We start from the raw sequence: 17,576 nt of genomic DNA, 5'->3' as shown, positions 1-17,576 counted from the left end.
AGGTATCATTATTGCTGTAATGATCTGCTTAATAAAATGTTTGAATTTCCTGAGGAAGCAGGTGATTGGCTCAGAAGTTAAATTTCCTGTTCCCCATAGAGTAGATTTAAAAAAAAAAAAGTGTATCAGGTCAGGATTTGAAAATATTTGTTCCTGGAAAACTACCATGTATTTCTCTTCCTTGTTGAGGTTGTGCCTGTTTCACATCATTAGCCTGTCCTGTCTTTGGAGGGAGCATCCTCTGAGGCATTGCTGGCTGTCCTTGGAAGTAGGGAGCAACACGAGAGTAAAAATAGCAGTAGGCGCTCTTGTCCTGTGTAATATTCATCACAGCGAAGTGATCCTGCAAACTGGATGTTAATCCCTCCAGTTTGCACGTGAACAAACTGAAGCTCCAGGGAACCCAGCGATTCTCTCCAACTCGCCGAGGCCATAGCCGGCTTCACCCTGAGCACTCTCTCTTCCCCAGTAAGCCTGTGCAGATCCTTAGCTGGAGAGGAAACCGTGCCACTAACAAAACTCAAAACAGGCTTATTGCTGGCTTTGCTTCTAGCATCGGGGAAGAGAACTAACCAGAACGCTTAACTCTACTTTCTGAATCTAAGGTACGGGTTTGTACAAATACCAGGGCCTGAAATAGATCTTCTGATAAATAGCAGCACAATGAGTATGTGTGTGTTGGGGGTGGGGGTGGGGGGTGTACCCTGGCCTTACAAAATAATGCTTTTCTATTCCAGGAACATTACATACATCGTATCATCTCCATCGAGGTAGGCATTATTATGTTCATTTTATAAATAAGGAAATGAGAAAGTTCATTAACTTCCCTAAGGTCACAGCTATGAGCCACTGAACCTAGATCTGAGGCCATGTCTGTGTAGGTCCAAGGGTTGGGTTTTTGCATTTAGCTCCAGTGTGCACGTGCATGTGTGTATTTCCTGATTTTATGACTTGAGAAAGAGTCTTTTGTCAAGTCAGAATATACCCTCTGTGAGAGGAGGCAAGATTAAGGAAAAGTAGGAGGATAAGGCAAGAGACCAAATTCTCTGCATCAAATCTCAGGCCTGACACGGGCAGTTCACCACCTGCCACTACCTGCTCTGGGGAGCCCAGGGGCCTCTACTCCTCAGGCAGATGCTGCCTGGCGGAGCCCAGAGCTCTAGCCAGGCTCAGAAAAAAACACTGCTCCCTAGACCCGCAGTGGGGAGATGACTGCCCCTACCCCCACTTCATTAGCTCACTTTTTAACAAATGAATCAAGAGTTTCAGATGAAGCTCCTATAAAACCCTGGGCCACTCGGTGACTGCAAATTGCTAACAGATGTCTCTTTGGTTAGACTATAGTCATATTCTTGCCAACGATAAAAATGAAAGGTTAGAGAACAGATCATTTTATTATCACATAAGGAAAACCAGCCAATTGAGTGTTCATGTTTTTCAAGTGTATGTGACATGGATTTTGAAATCTCCTGGCAAAAGGACTGTATTTTAATAGCTAAAGAAGGCCTTGTCTATTAGAGGCAAAGTTCTGTGCATCTGAATTTTATTTATTTGAAAACAGGGTAAAATAGAGTGTGTTTATCTGCATCGATTACACATTAGGGAAGGGGGATTTTCTTTTAATCTTTATTTAAATATGTTACAGACCATTCCAACATATTTTATTGCTAAAACTTCATCAGAGCTTAAACCATTTCCTTCTTTGTTCTTTTTCTATAATCATATATAATAAATTATAGGATTTCAGCTAAAAAGATTTCAGCCTATATACATAGGTTATAATTTTTCCTTCTGTGGATAATGGGTAGAGCTTTACATTGCATATTTTTACTTATCAGGCTTAGAGTGTGGTTATCAAAAGATTTCTATTTTGAGAGTGTTTATTAGCCTGGTGAAACACTCCTAAAAATGTCAATTGTCAATATACTTTAAAATTAATCAGCCGAGCTTGATTAGGGGTAAGCTTAAGTTAGCAATTAATCTGACCATATTGTCTTTTATTATATAAGAAAAGCTTATTATAAAGAACATTCCTCTGGGGGCGCCTGGCTGGCTCAGTCGTTAAGCGTCTGCCTTCGGCTCAGGTCATGATCCCAGGGTCCTGGGATCGAGACCCCTGCTTGGCGGAAAGCCTGCTTCTCCCTCTCCCACTCCCCCTGCTTGTGTTCCCTCTCTTGCTGTGTCTCTCTGTCAAATAAATAAATAAAATCTTAAAAAAAAAAAAGAACATTCCTCTGTATAATTATTTTTGCCAATTGCAGGAAATACAAAAATCAAAAACCATACATTTAGTGAGTCAGCTCCAAAAGTAGGGATGGCAGCTAAAAATGTCTCGACATGTAATGAAATTCAGATCCTCAATGTTCAGCATTAAACCTGAAGACAAAGATAAACATTGCAATTTCAAGAATTCCAATGAAGTTACACTTCTTTTGTGTTGTTCAAATGTACATATTTGCTAGCTCCTTTACAGTAGAGGCCTATGAAGCCCATAGGAAAAAAAGATGACCATAGTTCTGACTAGCTAGTACCAGAAACCAGAAGGCCTATAACCCTTGTTTTTGTTTGGTTGTGCATGGCCCTGAGCCACAGAAGATTGGGGAGTGGCCTGGGCCTGCCACACAGAAATGATCCCCCCATGTGCTCTTAATCCTGAGGCTTTGAGTGTTTGGATGCCCCTCTGCATTTAATCATGCAAATACGAGTCTCTCTGAGCTGGGACTCTTGGGGATGAAGAAGTTTCTAGACTAAGCCAGGTACAGCACAGCTCATTCCTCAGTTGCATGCCACACCTCATCCCCTCCTTGGAGGGATGCATCACGGTGACCTAAGTAAAGAGCAGGGACCTACAATCAATCAACCAATTAGCCAGTGAATCCATCAATCAGTCAATCTGTGTTTGCTAAGCATCTGCCGAGTGCCCAATACTTGCTCTCAAAATACATCTCTGGAGATATAAGATGAGTGAGTACAAAGGAAGGTCTACAGCATCACTATGAAACCAAAACAGGATTTGCTGACTTAGGGCCAACAACCTAATTTAAAAATAACACAGTAGAGCACAATGTGAGGAAGACATTCTGGGAAAGGTATAATGTTCAGAGGAGAATAAGAGTGAGTGGGCACAGTGTGTGAGGAGCAGCGCCATCCCGGAATGAGTAGAGTGGGGGTCGAGAGCGCTCCCTCTGCACTGGGCAGAGCAGGGAGGCCCTCCCCCCACTCTCCTCTCACCCGTGGAGCCCCGGCCCCACACTCGGGGCCAGCCCCAGCCCGAAGGGACTTGGGGAGCTCTGCCCTGTGCCACATAGTAGGATCCACACGATTATCTAGGCGTGAAGCCTGGCAAAGAGACATTGCCACCTGAGCATCTAAGAAAAATGCCAGTTGAGAAGACTATCTTGAGGTGTCAGTTTCAAAAATTTCATTCCAACGACTAACTCCTCTGACTGAACTCGTTGGGACGGTGTTCAGGCATTGTCGTCGCTGACCACAGCCAGAAACCTGGACCTTTAGCTTCTTGCTAGTGCAACCTTGTGCTGATGGCCGACCACCTGGCCCTCCCGTGACAGGGTGTGGCCTGTGGGGCCATTTGGAAGAGTGAAAAGCACAATTTATTGCCCTTATTGATGAAAAATGATCATTTCATAGTTTTGTCGCAATGTATTTTCGCATTAGCCTCCATATGGCTAAACTACTCCAGCATAATAAAGAAATGTGCATGGAAAATATTACCTGGCCTCTTAAAAAAATCAATGTTGTTTATCATTTTAAGTAGATCAAGTTTCCTTGAGCATCTCTTAAGCAGAATCATAGAGAATGTAATGTAACACCTAGAGAACTAGCACAAAAATTTTCAGGAAAGTCACCTTAATGATGTCTACTTGCTTCTTTATGCCAAACTGAAAACTTGTTTTACTTTTCCTGTCATAGAATATGCAGGAAAAGTCTCCTTCATGTTCTAATAGGGTATTCTTGCCCAGCCTGCCAAGAATGCTTTAAGATGCAAATGACTCTGTATTCAAAAGAAAGCAGATCTCACAGACCATAAGTACTTCTTGAAGAAGTCAAAAGATAATGAGTTATTTCTACACATGCTCTTCCATTCCAAAAACTAGTTATTTGTGGATACAGGATACAACTGGTTCTCAGGGAAAAAGAAACGTATCAGCATGCGAAACTATGTAGTAACGTGTGGAGAATAATGGAAGCAAAAATTGTTCCCCAAGTAATTCACATCTAAAGCAATTGTAAAACCAGAAAAAAACCCTCAGAATTGGGGTGGGAGTGGGGGTTGGTGCTCTTTTTATAAGCTATACACAAAAAGCAAAGGTGGATCCTGGATGGTGAGCTTGTTTCTACATCAATGTTTTGACCACCTCACAAAGGGAGAGGGATCTGGAAAGAGTATCTTTTAAAGAAAATAGAAATCCGGAAGATAATAAGGCAAGTTATTCTCTACTCTAAGTGAATACCAGGATTCCCACACAGACCATGATGGAATGTACTCTCAGATTCTTTTTTTTTTTTTTAAGATTTTTTTTTTTTTAATTCATGAGAGACAGAGCGAGAGAGAAAGGCAGAGGGAGAAGCAGGCTCCCAAGGAGTAGGGAGCCCGATGCGGGACTCGATCCCAGGACCCTGAGATCATGACCTGAGCCGAAGGCAGACGTTTAACCATCTGAGCCACCCAGGCACCCCTACTATCAGATTCTTAAAGACAGAACTTGAAGACTCTAGCTTATACACCTATAGCCGTTCTTTTCTTCTGTAGCCCAGGTAGGGCAGAAGCCGCGTTCGACAGCAAAGAGAGGGACTCCCTGGAAACCACCCTGTCTACATACCAAGGGGCATTTTCCATTTTTATCCAAATCAGAGTTCTTTTAAGCTTGGTCCAGTTCTGTTCAGGCCCTGAAATTGTTTGTCAAAATCAGTTTGTGGAGCAGACTTACATGTTCTGAGTCTTGATATTATAATAATATAAGAAAGAAAAGGAGGACAGGATGAATGTTCCAGGACTCAGCATCTGAATTTATTCGTTCCACGTCAGATGTACCTAAAGATTGCCTCTGAGTGGCACAGGGTGGATGTTTCTGCGTGTGTTTAATTTCTTGATTTCACTAACAGCTTGGATTTTTTAATAGTGCTTCTGACTCACTCACATGTGGTTGCCTGACATGCGCCCACACACCATTTGCTCACAAATATGTCAAAGACCGAAAACACCAAGAGCCTTATCCTGAAAAACCTGGGCCTGGATTACCAGGAAGCCCTTCTGGCCACTCTGCTATTTAGAAACTTCCTCAGCTCTCAACTCTTTGTTTCACTATCACGGGTGAACCTAGAATCCTCCCTTAGGAACAGGCAAGGAGCTTTGGCAAGGTGTCACGTTTGCATGGTGAACTCTGAATTAATGTTAGGGATTTTTTTTTTCTTTCTGAGTGCTGGAGTTAGGTCCTGGGGAGGATTATCCCAGTCTTCATTGGATTTTATTTTTTAGAGCAGTTTTAGGTTCACAGCCAAACTGGTCAGAAAGTACAGAAATGGCCCATTTGCCCCTGTTCTGCCACACGTACGGCCTCCCCACTGTCAACATCCCCACCAGATGCTCCATGTGGTACAGTCGATGAACTTCCAGTGACACCTCATTGTCACCCACAGTCCATAGTTCATATTTGCACTCACTCTTGACATTCTATTCTACATCTCTGTGTTCCAGCAACTGAATGGGGACAGATCCCTACCACTACAGGATCATATCGAGTAGTTTCACGACTCTAACAACCCTCTGTGAGCTGACTATTCAGCCCACCCTCTCTGCCCCTAACCCCTGGCAATCACTGATCTTAGCCCTGTTTTCATAGTTTTGCCTTTTCTAGAATGCCACATAATTGGAATCACACAGTGTGCAGCGTTTGAAAAGATCGACTTCTTTTACTTAGTGATATGGTATGCACTTAACTTTCCTCCATGTCTTTTCATGGCTTGATAGCTCCTTCCTTTTTAGCTCTGAATAATATTCCATTGTCTGGATGTACCAGTTTAGTTATCCATTCACCTACCGAAGGACAAGTTGATTGCTTCCAAGTGTTGGCAATTATGAATAAAGCTGCTATAGGGCGCCTGGGTGGCTCAGTTGGTTGGGCGACTGCCTTCGGCTCAGGTCATGATCCTGGAGTCCCTGGATCGAGTCCCGCATTGGGCTCCCTGCTCGGCGAGGAGCCTGCTTCTCCCTCTGACCCTCCCCCCTCTCATGTACTCTCTCTCATTCTCGCTCTCTCAAATAAATAAATAAAATCTTTAAAAAAAAAAAAAAAAGCCGGGCGCCTGGGTGGCTCAGTTGGTTAAGCGACTGCCTTCAGCTCAGGTCATGATCCTGGAGTCCCTGGATCGAGTCCCGCATCGGGCTCCCTGCTCGGCAGGGAGCCTGCTTCTCCCTCTGACCCTCCCCCCTCTCATGTGCTTGCTCTCTCTCATTCTCTCTCTCTCAAATAAATAAATAAAATCTTAAAAAAAAAATTAAAAAAAAAAAAGCTGCTATAAACATCCACGTACAGATTTTTCTGTGGATGTAAGTTTTCAGTTCATTTGGATCAATATTAAGGAGTGCAATTGCTGGACTGTATGGTAACAGTATGCTTAGTTTTGTACGAAACTGCTAGACTGTCTTCCAAAGTGGCTGATCCATTTTGGAGTCCCACCAGCAGTGAATGAGAGTTCCTGTTATTCCACATCCTCATCAGCATTTGGTGTTGTCAGTGTTTTGAATTTTAGCCATTCTAATAGAGATGTAGTGGTATCTCATTGTTGTTTTAATTTGCAATTCCCTAATAACATAAGCTGTTTGGCACCTTCTTGTATGCTTATTTGCCATCTGTGGATCTTCTTTGGTGAGGTGTCTGTTCAGGCCTTTTGCCCATTTTTAAATAAGACAGTCTTTTGAAATTCAGTTCTTATCCTAGTAGATTATAGGTGCCAGAGAGAAGTGCCAGGAAGTTACATGTGGGGACTCTGGAGGCAGACTGCCTGGATTTGAGTCCCAGATCTGCCCTGTCCAGCTATGTACTTTGGGCAGTTACCTTGCCTATCTGTGCCTTCATTTTCTTATCTGTAAAATGGGACTAATATTAGTAGTATGTACCTTGGAGCTTATTATGAGAGTTATGCACATTAGTATATGTCACCTAGTACATGTCAGAATAGCGCTGGGCACAGAGAGTGCACTCAGTTAGCATTCAGCATGCCTTTCAAACAAAGGAAGACACACTTCCTTTGTAATGTGCTACATTACCAGCATCACATCAGGACTTACCAGCAGTCATGCTTATCAGTTAAGAGCATTGTTCTAGGTTGCAAATTTTAACCATCTTACCTCCATTTGCTAACTGAGGGGAAACAATGAGCCCCTGTTGGACAGCCAGGGAGGGGCAGCATGGGGGTTTGACCTCAGGCCTATCCAGATGAGACTGGGTTCCTAATTACTTCTAAGCTCCCTTAAGCTATTAACTAGAATAAGTTTACCTGTTTCTTTTTTTTAAAGATTTTATTTATTTATTTGACAGAGAGAGACAGCGAGAGAGTGAACACAAGCAGGGGGAGTGGGAGAGAAGCAGGCTTCCTGCCAAAGCAGGGAGCCCGATGCAGGGCTCAATCCCAGGACCCTGGGACCATGACCTGAGCTGAAGGCAGACACTTAACGACTGAGCCACCCAGGCGCCCCAAGTTGATCTGTTTCATTCAAAATGACATCTATTAGGTCAACTATATGAGCTTGCTGATGTTTGACCATTTTTGCCCTACACTTTGTCTAGTTTAGCCTAGTAGGGAAAAGCTTCATCATTTAGACTATGACCCACGAAGGGGTCTCGGGCCACTAACTCCTAGGGGAGGACACCCGACAGCTAGACCTGGGGCCCAGGGTGGGGGGGGCAGTTTTGGGGGAAGAGACCAACACTCTTCACTTCCCCTGCTTTGCCAAGCAGCCCCTATAGGCCCACCCAGCTAAACATTGCGGCAGGGGTCTCAGCCTCTTGGAACAAAGGAAAACAAATTTCCTTACTATCTGAAAAACTGTGATTACTGTGCTTTCAAAACTAACTCTGAGAGCAAGAACCATCTTACTAGATATCTTATAAATAGTATTTGGCTCATTGTGAAGGCTTAATAGATATTTTAGAATTAGAAGAAAAGTCATAATAAGTCCCTTGTTTCTGGAAACAAAAGCGCTCTCTGGCTCTTGCTGTCCCCACTGCCCAGCTCTGATGGGGCTTTGCAATGCCCCGATGCACACGGCGCCCACCGTTTCATGTCAGGCTCCCTGCACTGGCCAGCCTGGGGCTCTCCTGTGCTTTTCTCCAGGGAATGATAGTCCCACCACTTTCTCAAAGGAAGCCACTTAACTTCCAACTTGGGTAAGAATAGCAGGAAACCCTGACAAACTATTATATCATGTCAACAACAGCATTTCAATCCTGTGATTGGAAAAGTAAGTGCTTGGGTATTGGCTGAGTCTCCCAACTGGCTACTGCAGCAAGACAAGTGTATCAAGCATAGTTTCTGCCTTTCGGGGCTCAGGAATCTACTTGGTGAGCCTTGGACTGACCCACAGGGGTGGTTAGGGAAGGGGGCACTGTCACTCCTGAGTGTCAAGTTGCATGCTGAGACAATAAATTCAGAGGACATCAGGGAGATCTCTCCTAGAGTAATGGATTGCAGCTGGAACAGGGGGAGTAGGATCTGGAAGCTGATGGGGAGATGGGCACGAGGACAACGTGAGGAAGGATCCAGAGGTGGGCAAGAAGGGTCGTGTTGGGGAGGAGCGGTGTCTGAGGGAGAACGGGGACATGCACCCATGTGGCAGAGAACCTCCAAGTCCTCCAGGCCGAGAAGGCCACCTGCCATCTGCACTGATGGACAGCCGCCAGAGCACGTCTGCAGAGCCCACGTTATTTATTGGACCCCACAACAACCATCTTGGGTACATCACTGTCCCCATTATAAGTGAGGACGCTGAGCTGCAGGACTTGTCCACAATCACCCTGCTGGGAAGAGGCAGAATCTGGACACAAACCCAAGTAAATCCCATGTTCTCCACACGAAGGTCCTGCTAAAGGAGACTGCCGATTCCCCTGCCCCAAGTGTAACCCACTCATAGCGACGACAGTACCCCATGCGCATTGAGTGTATACTTTTATGACACAGCGCCATGTCTATGACTTAGATGTGACTTACGCATTTGAGATTTTCTCTTTCCAAAGTGCCAATACCAAATTACGGGTGTGTGACATGAAAAACTGCATGTTCTGACAGACCACCACTGCCGAGAAAACTGGTCCTTGGTAGCCTGGGTGGCAGGGCAGTCGGGGCGAGGGGGTCACCCCCAAGAAGAGGGGGATGAGATGTCCCTATGATACAATGATGATTAGAAGAAGAACGCTTCCCACGTCCCTGGACTTGAGCCATGCTTCAATTAGCTGAGTTTTTACAGGAGCCACAGAAGCATATTAACCTTGTGACCGAAGGACTCGCTCAGAAGTGGGTTCCTTCTCCACACTCCTGGCCTCTGTGGGCGACTGGATTCATCCCTTAATACCCATGGTGAAATGAAATATGTAAAACAGTAACCAAATCACTGACACCAGATGTGATGCCAAATGCTCGGAATTGCCCAAACAGCTGAATCAGGGCGGACATCCACACTTCTCCAGCTTCGGGCCCTGGGGAGTGACCCAGTGGGGGTGTGCCGGGCTGCAGCTGCGCCTGTCACCTGGCAGCTCCGCTCAGGGAGCCCCGCCCTTCTGCTCCTGCCAGCGTGGAGGCTACCCGCGAGGTGACCCCGGGAGGCTTCCCTTCAGCTGCTCCCCTCTTGTGTAGTCAGTTGTCCTCTGGGGTTTATCGCCTCCTGATAGGACTTCACAGCTGCTCCAGGAAAGACCCCCCCCACCCCCCCGCTTTCTTCTCATTCCATTTTGCTGAGAAGTCAGATTCGCCCACTAATCATTGCGTCATCAGTCTTACCAAGATACTAATGAATTTTAGAGACAAGGAAGTCCCCTTAGATGTTACTAAATGCCTGGTGCTCGGAAACACGGCTGTGTCTTCTGTGCGTCCTCCCTCGTTCTCCGTCGGCACTGAAAATAGGATGGAGCGGGGGCTTTGTTCTGCTCTGCCACGGCCTCTGTGCCGCACATCAAAGGAGGCGCAGTTCCAGCGCATCTCTCAGGCGCAGGTGAGCGGCTGTCGAGGGAGTTTGGTGGAACAGTCTGAGTACGTACTTGCATCTCATTAGATTCCCTCTTCATGTGTTCCCACGCACCGCAAGAAGCTTTTGCATTTGACAGAACTATAACGCCATAACACTCCATTTTAATTATGGCCAGTGGCAACTGGCACCCCAGTTCACAGCACCAACTTTCTGTTAATGCGATGCAATTCACATTTATTTATTCCTTCCTCAACGATGGGAGCACAGTAGTCAGTTGGCTTGTTTGGGCTGGCTTAAACACAGGAAAGGTAATAACAAGGGCCAGGTTTCATGATCTGTTATCTTTTGCTACTCTCCAGGTCTCGAGACCCCAAGGTTCCATCAAAGCCCACTGAACCTCACAGAGCCTGAACTCCTGAGGTTGTCCTTAATGCGATGCATAAACAATCTCCTTACACTTGCATCAGAAATCCTTTGGAATAAAATCAGACCACCGCAGGAAACTTACAGGTAGAAAGAGCATCACCAAAATTCATTCTTTGTTCATTCAATAAACAAATTGAGAAACAAACAATAAAGAAGGTAATGCTTAGAATGTCCAAAGGTAGTAAAAATCAGGAAGAGAAATAAATTTGGATGAGGGATAGAGAATGTTGGACTGAGGGTAGAATTTGCTCTTTTCTGTTACTTGGTCAGAAGAGGAGAGATGCACAGTGAGTCACGCTGATACCTGGAGGAAGAGCGTTCAGGACAGAAAGACCATCACAAGGGTCCTAAGACAGGAACACATTTGACACGTTTGGGCAGAGCAAAGAAGCTGTGGTGGTCAGAGGTATGGGAAAACAGGGAGGGAGACTGAGGAGATGAGGTCAAAGAGAGAACAGGGACCAAATAATAAGATTGCAGCCCGTTTGAGGATGGGCTATGGCCTGAGCTGCATGAGAGACCAATAGAGTTCTAAGCAGAGGAGAAGAATGCCATGGTCACATCTTACGTGCTGTTGCTACGTTGCAAAGGTGAGGGCAGAAGCTGGGAGACCAGTTAGGAGGTTTGCTAGGGCCGCCATCACAATATACCACAATCCTGATGGCTTAAACAACAGAAACTTATTTTCTTACAGTTCTATAGGCTAGAAGTACAAGCTCGAGGTGTCGGCAGGCCTGGTTTCTCCTCAAGCCTCTCACTGGCTTGTAGATGCCCACCTTCTCACGGTCTCCTCACATGGCCTTTCTTCTGTGCTCACATCCCTGGTGTCTCTTCCTCCTCTTCCAATGACAGCAGTCATATTATACTTATGACCTCATTTAATCTTAATTTAACCTTTTTCTTTAAAGGCCCTTTCTCCAAAGACAGTCACCTTGGGGGTTAGGGCTTCAAGATATGCATTTTGAGAAGATACACAGGAAGTGACTGAACTAATGCCAACAAAAGAGACCATGCTTAGACCATGGTCACACCAGTGGAGAAGAAGCTGGATTCAGGCTCTTTTTCTGAAGATTGGATTACACAGAACCATGTTTGTACCAGTTTTCATGAGCATCAAGAGTGAGTGGAAGGAAGACAATATATTGTAAACACTGGAAAGAAGATCAAGGATTAGGGGATTTTTGTTTCTCTTTGAACTCCTCTGGTTTTTAGCTTCTTGGAATAAGGCTGTCATTTTTGGAATTGAAAAGTACAATTTAAAAACCCTGGGTGATAGACATTGGGGAGGGTATGTGCTATGGGGAGCGCTGTGAATTGTGCAAGACTGTTGGAATCACAGATCTGTACCTCTGAAATAAATAGTACATTATATGTTAAAAAAAAATCAAAAAGACATGTTAGCTTTTTATTGAAGTATAACATGATTTCAGTGAAGCACACAAATCTTCAATATACAGCACAATGAATTTTTCCAAATGTACACACTCATGTAACCACCACCCAGATCAAGATACAGAACATTCCTGGTAAACCAGAAACCCCATCATGCACTGTCCCAATCAGCAACTCCTTAGAGATTACCGCTATCCCGATTCTAACATCATGGATTAGTTTTGTCTGTTTTTGAACTTCATACAGAAGGAACGTGTATTTTTTGTATGTATTACTCCTTTCACTCAAGATAATGTGTATGAGGTCCATCCATATTGTTGCTTGTAGCTGAAGTTCATTTATTTTCAATGTTGGGTTAGTATTCCATTGTGTTAAGTGTACCACAATTTACTTCTCTTTTCTACTCCAGATGGAGATTTGAGTTGTTTTCATTTCTTAACCATTATAAATATAAATACAGTTGCAATAAACATTCCTGTATATGTCTTTTGTCGGGCATATGAACTCGGTAGGAAAAACTTCTTTTTTCAGCAAGTAAGAGATTAGCCTCTCCTCTCTTTCTCATTTAAAATTAGTCCCTTTTCCTTTTTCTATACAGGATCCTGTTTAACACAAAAACAAGCACTTTATGGCACCTCAGGCATGACTGTGTTCAGAGATGCACTGGATCTACTCATCCCTACTCAGGAGAGGCCATTGCTAACTTTCCAGGAATTTTGCAAACTGATTGCTAAACACAGACATTATTTCAAGTTAATTTATATAAACTTGAATTAACTCAAAAAAAAAAATGGAAGGGAAAAGAACAGTGCCAAATTTAGTCTACGAGGCCAGCATGGCCCTGACAACGAAAGTCAAGCACACTACAGACCAATATTCCTGATGAATATAGATGCAGAAATCATCAACAAAATGCTACCAAACAGAATTCAATAGCACATTAAGAGAATTATGACAAGTGGAGTTTATCCCTGGAATACAAGAATGTCTCAACATATGAAAATCAATTAATGTAATACACCACCTTAACAGAATGAAGGGAGAAAAATGTGATTATCTATACTGATGCAAAACAAGCCTTCGATAAAACTCAACACTCTTTCATGATAAAAACACTCAGTAAAGCAAAACAAAACAAAACTACCTCAACATAATGAAGGCAATTTATGAAAAGCTCACAGCAAACATACTCTGTAATGGAAGACCAAAAGCATTTCCTGTAAGATCAGGAACATAGATGACCATTTTCACCACTTATATTCAACACAGTGCTGGAAGTCATAACCAGTGCAATTAGGCAAGAAAAAGAAATAAAAACATCCAAATTAGAAAGAAGGAAGTAAAATTATCATCTGTCCACAGGTGACATGATCTTATATATAGAAAACCCTAAAGATTCCATACATACACACACACACACACACAAAACCTGTTAGAACTGTAAATGAATTCAACAGAGTTGCAGGATACAAAATCAGACCCAAAAATCAGTTGTGTTTCTATACACAAACAATGAATAATTCAAAAAGGAAATTAAGAAAACAATTCCATTTCCAATTTATCCTAAGAATAAAATATTTAGTAATAAATTTACCCAAAGAGGTAAAAGACTTATACACTGAAAACTACACAATTTTGCTGAAAGAAACTTAAAAAGGCACAAATGGGTGAAAAGACGTCCTTTTTCATGATTGGAAAATTTCATATTGTTAAAAATGTCAATACTACCTGAAGCAATCTACAGATTTGATATAAAAATACCAATGACATTTTTGCAGAAATAGCAACATCCATCTTAAAATTCAAACTCAGGGGATCCTGAATAGCCAAAACAATCTTGAAAAAGAAGAACCAAGTAGGAGGTCTCACACTTCCTGATTTCAAAACTTATTACAAAGCTATAGTAATTAAAACAGGATAGTACTGGCATAAAGATAGACATATAGACCAATGGAATAAAATAGCCCAGAAATAAACCCTTGCAAATATGTCCAATGACTTTTGATAAGAATGCCAAGACCATTCCATGGGAAAAGAACAATCTTTTCAAGAAGTAATATTGGGAAAAGTGGATCTCCACCTGCAAAAGAATGAGGTTGGACACTTACCTTATACCATATACAAAAATTAACTCAAAATGGATCTAAGACCTAAAACTGTAAAACTATTAGAAAAAATACTTAAGGGGAAGCACTTCATGACAATGAATGTGGCAATGATTTCTTGGATGTAACCCCAGAATCACAGGTAACAAAAGCAAAAATAGATAAATTGTACTTCACCAAAATTTAAAACGTCTGTGCCTCAAGGGACACAATCAACAGAGTGCAAAGCCAACCTATGAAATGGGAGAAAGCATTTGCAAACATATATCTGATGTAAGATTAATATCTAGAATATATCAAGAATCCTACAGCTCAACAACAAAACCCCCCCAAAATAACCCAAATCAAAAATACAAAGGATTTAGGGGTGCCTGGGTGGCTCAGTTGTTAAGCGTCTGCCTTCGGCTCAGGTCATGATCCCAGGGTCCTGGAATCAAGCCCCGCATTGGGCTCCCTGCTCAGCCGGAAGCCTGCTTCTCCCTCTCCCACTCCCCCACCTTGTGTTCCCTCTCTCGCTGTCTCTCTCGCTCTGTCAAATAAATAAAATCTTTAAAAAAAAAATACAAAGGATTTAAATAGACATTTCTCCAAAGAAAATATACAAATGATCAGCAAGCACATGAAAAGATGCTCAACATCACTAATGATTAGGGAAATGTAGGTCAAAACCACAATGAGATTTCCCCTCATGCCTATTAGGATGTCTTCTATCCAAAAATTAGAAAATTCTGAGTACTGGAGAGGATGTGGAGATTGCAACCCTTGTGCACTGTTGGTGAGAATGTGAAATGGTGGGGCCGCTATGGAAAAGAGTATGACAATTCCAGAAAAAAAAAAAAAAAAAAGAATTACTATAAGATCCAGCAATTCCACCTCTGAGTATCCAAGAGAATTGAAAGCAGGGTCTGGAAAAGATATTTTACATCCATGTTAATAGCAATATTATTCACAATAGCCAAAAGGTGGAAGCAACCCAAATGTCCATCTATGGATGAATGGATAAACAAAATGTAGCATGTACAACATGCAACGGAATATTATTCAGCCTTAAAGATTTCCTGTCGTAGGCTACCTCATGGAGGAACCTTGAGGATATTTTTGCTAATTGAGCTAAGCCAGTAACAAAAAGACAAATACTGTATGATTCCACTTATAGGAGGTATCTAGATCAATCAAACTCGGAAACAGAAGGTTTTCTCTCCACTAAAATGTAAGTAAGCTTCACAAGGGCAAGAACACTCTCTCTTTAGTTCACAGCCTTATCTTTAGTGCCTAGAAAATGCCTGGTACTCTGCAAATAGACACTCAGTAGTAATTGTCCTATGAATAAATGAAACTTCAGGTTCATGAACTCACTGCCCACTGAGGATACACTCTGCTGCCTGTATCCTTAAGTGTCTGAACACTACCCACGATGCTGATTGTACTGAACGTGGCACACACTGATGGGAGTGAGAACCCGCCTGCTAGGAGCTCCCAGGGAGGACCTAACCAGTCCCCATAAGTCCCTGTGGGAGCCACTGGAGGAAAGCACTGAGTGCGCAGGCTGAAAGGCACAGTCCTCTGCAGGAAAAGCCTCATTGCAGAGAACATTGGCATTGCAAAACTCTTTAAAAAAATTTTTTTTGAAGAAAAGATACAGGATGGGATGCCAGGGTGGCTCAGTCGGTTAAGCGTCTGCCTTCGGCTCAGGTCATGATCCCGGGGTCCTGGGATCGAGCCCCGTGTCGGGCTCCCTGCTCCGTGGGGAGCCTGCTTCTCCCTCTCCCTCCTGCTTTCCCTGCTTGTGCACATTCTCTCTCTGTCTCTCTGACAAATAAATAAATAAAATCTTAAAAAAAAAAAAAGGATACAGGAATTTTTAAAAATTAATCATTGTCCTCTAGGTACCATGTGTCAAAGCCAAGATTCTTCCCTGTTTATTTTCCTGTGTGTGGGTTCAGATCAGCAGAGCAGGGTCATTATTGTCACTCAAAAAACTGCCATTGGCCAAAAGAGCCATCATGTCTTTTGTTGTTGTTGTTGTTGTTGACCCCACTGAGCACACACTCTGCTGGTGTGCAAAAGCCAGATAATACTGACCCTATTTGTTTCTACGCTTGGGGGAATCCAACAGCTAGACACAATGAGAGTGGACAGGTTTTGAAAATATGGCAGGCACCATACAATTAAACTTTATATACGAATTCTGAAGGAAATTAAGAGGTTGTATGTCTAAATTTCTTTATAGGAGATTAAATGGAAAACCAATATCTTATTATAGTAGCTGAAAACAGCCCGTGGGTTTTATTAGGCAGAATCATGTCCTAGAACCTGAGCCAAGGCAATAAGACATAAGCCACCCTGGTTTATCTGTCTTCAGTACCCAGAAGTTATTTCCTTCAAGCTGAAGAATATCAGGATGGAGATGACACTTTTAAGAGCAAACAGATGAGCAGCTGGATTCTACTCAAACTAAACTAGAACCGATAAAATCTTTTAACTGGTGAGTTACATCATAGTAACAATGGCCCTTCTAGGAATTTGCCAGTCCTGTGTTTTAGATTGCAGAGACACTAGGCGAAATTAAGGAAGCAAATTATCCTTAGGAAGACCCACCACCCCTGTGAGGTCTTTCTGGGTGCCTCCCCCCACCCAACAATTAATTTGTCTCCCTATTCCAGCACTTCACATGGGATCATCCACTTTCCCCATCCCCCATCAATAAGTGGGCCCTTCCTGCTCCCTTCCCCACTTCTCCAGGTGACAGCTAGAGAATGTCATCTCTGAATCTGGACTAACAAAGGCTGCCTGGTTAATATTACCCTCCAGAGTCACTAAGAAACCTTGAATGGAATTACCCACACTTGATGGGGGGATGCTTAAGGGGTTAGGCGCAGGCAGGCTTTCGATCAGCTGAAACCTGGAAAGTGGCCTCTTCCTTTTAAATGCATGCATTGTAAGCATGAAGTTGTGTAGCCATGCTTTTCACAATTCCTGGTCAGCAGGCTGTACCACGGACCAGGACTGCCAATGTGGATTGTTAGGGCGGGCATGGCACAAAGCTGCTTCAGCCTTGATTAACTGCAACCCTTTTTCAGTTCCATATAGATAAGGCAGCCGAGGGCAGATCTGGCCATTTTCCTGCCTTGGCCCCAACAGACGTGGCCGGTGGGGTGATTGTGTGAGCTCCGAGTGGCCCGCAGCAGCAGGGTGAGGCAAGGTGAATTCTACTGTCCAGTGATGTTCGTAGACGACTCCGTGCCTCAGCTCATCCTTCCTTTGGCCCCTGCTGCACTTCTAGCACCAGGGACACAGACTAGAACTTTTACAGACCTTTCAAAATGCATGGAAACCGGGCGTAAGGACTCATCCATCGTAGGAATATCCACCTGAAGAACAAAGTAGATCTACTACCCTCATTTTACAGGTGAGGAAACGGAGGCAGGCAGAGAGAGCAGTGATAGGGATGA

Source organism: Mirounga angustirostris, unplaced genomic scaffold (assembly GCF_029215605.1).
Source record: "Mirounga angustirostris isolate CCGP_5_RB_7025 unplaced genomic scaffold, mMirAng1.0.hap1 SCAF_5, whole genome shotgun sequence".
In the NCBI taxonomy this organism is placed as follows: Eukaryota; Metazoa; Chordata; class Mammalia; order Carnivora; family Phocidae; genus Mirounga; species Mirounga angustirostris.
Note: the sequence above shows the minus strand (reverse complement) of the source record.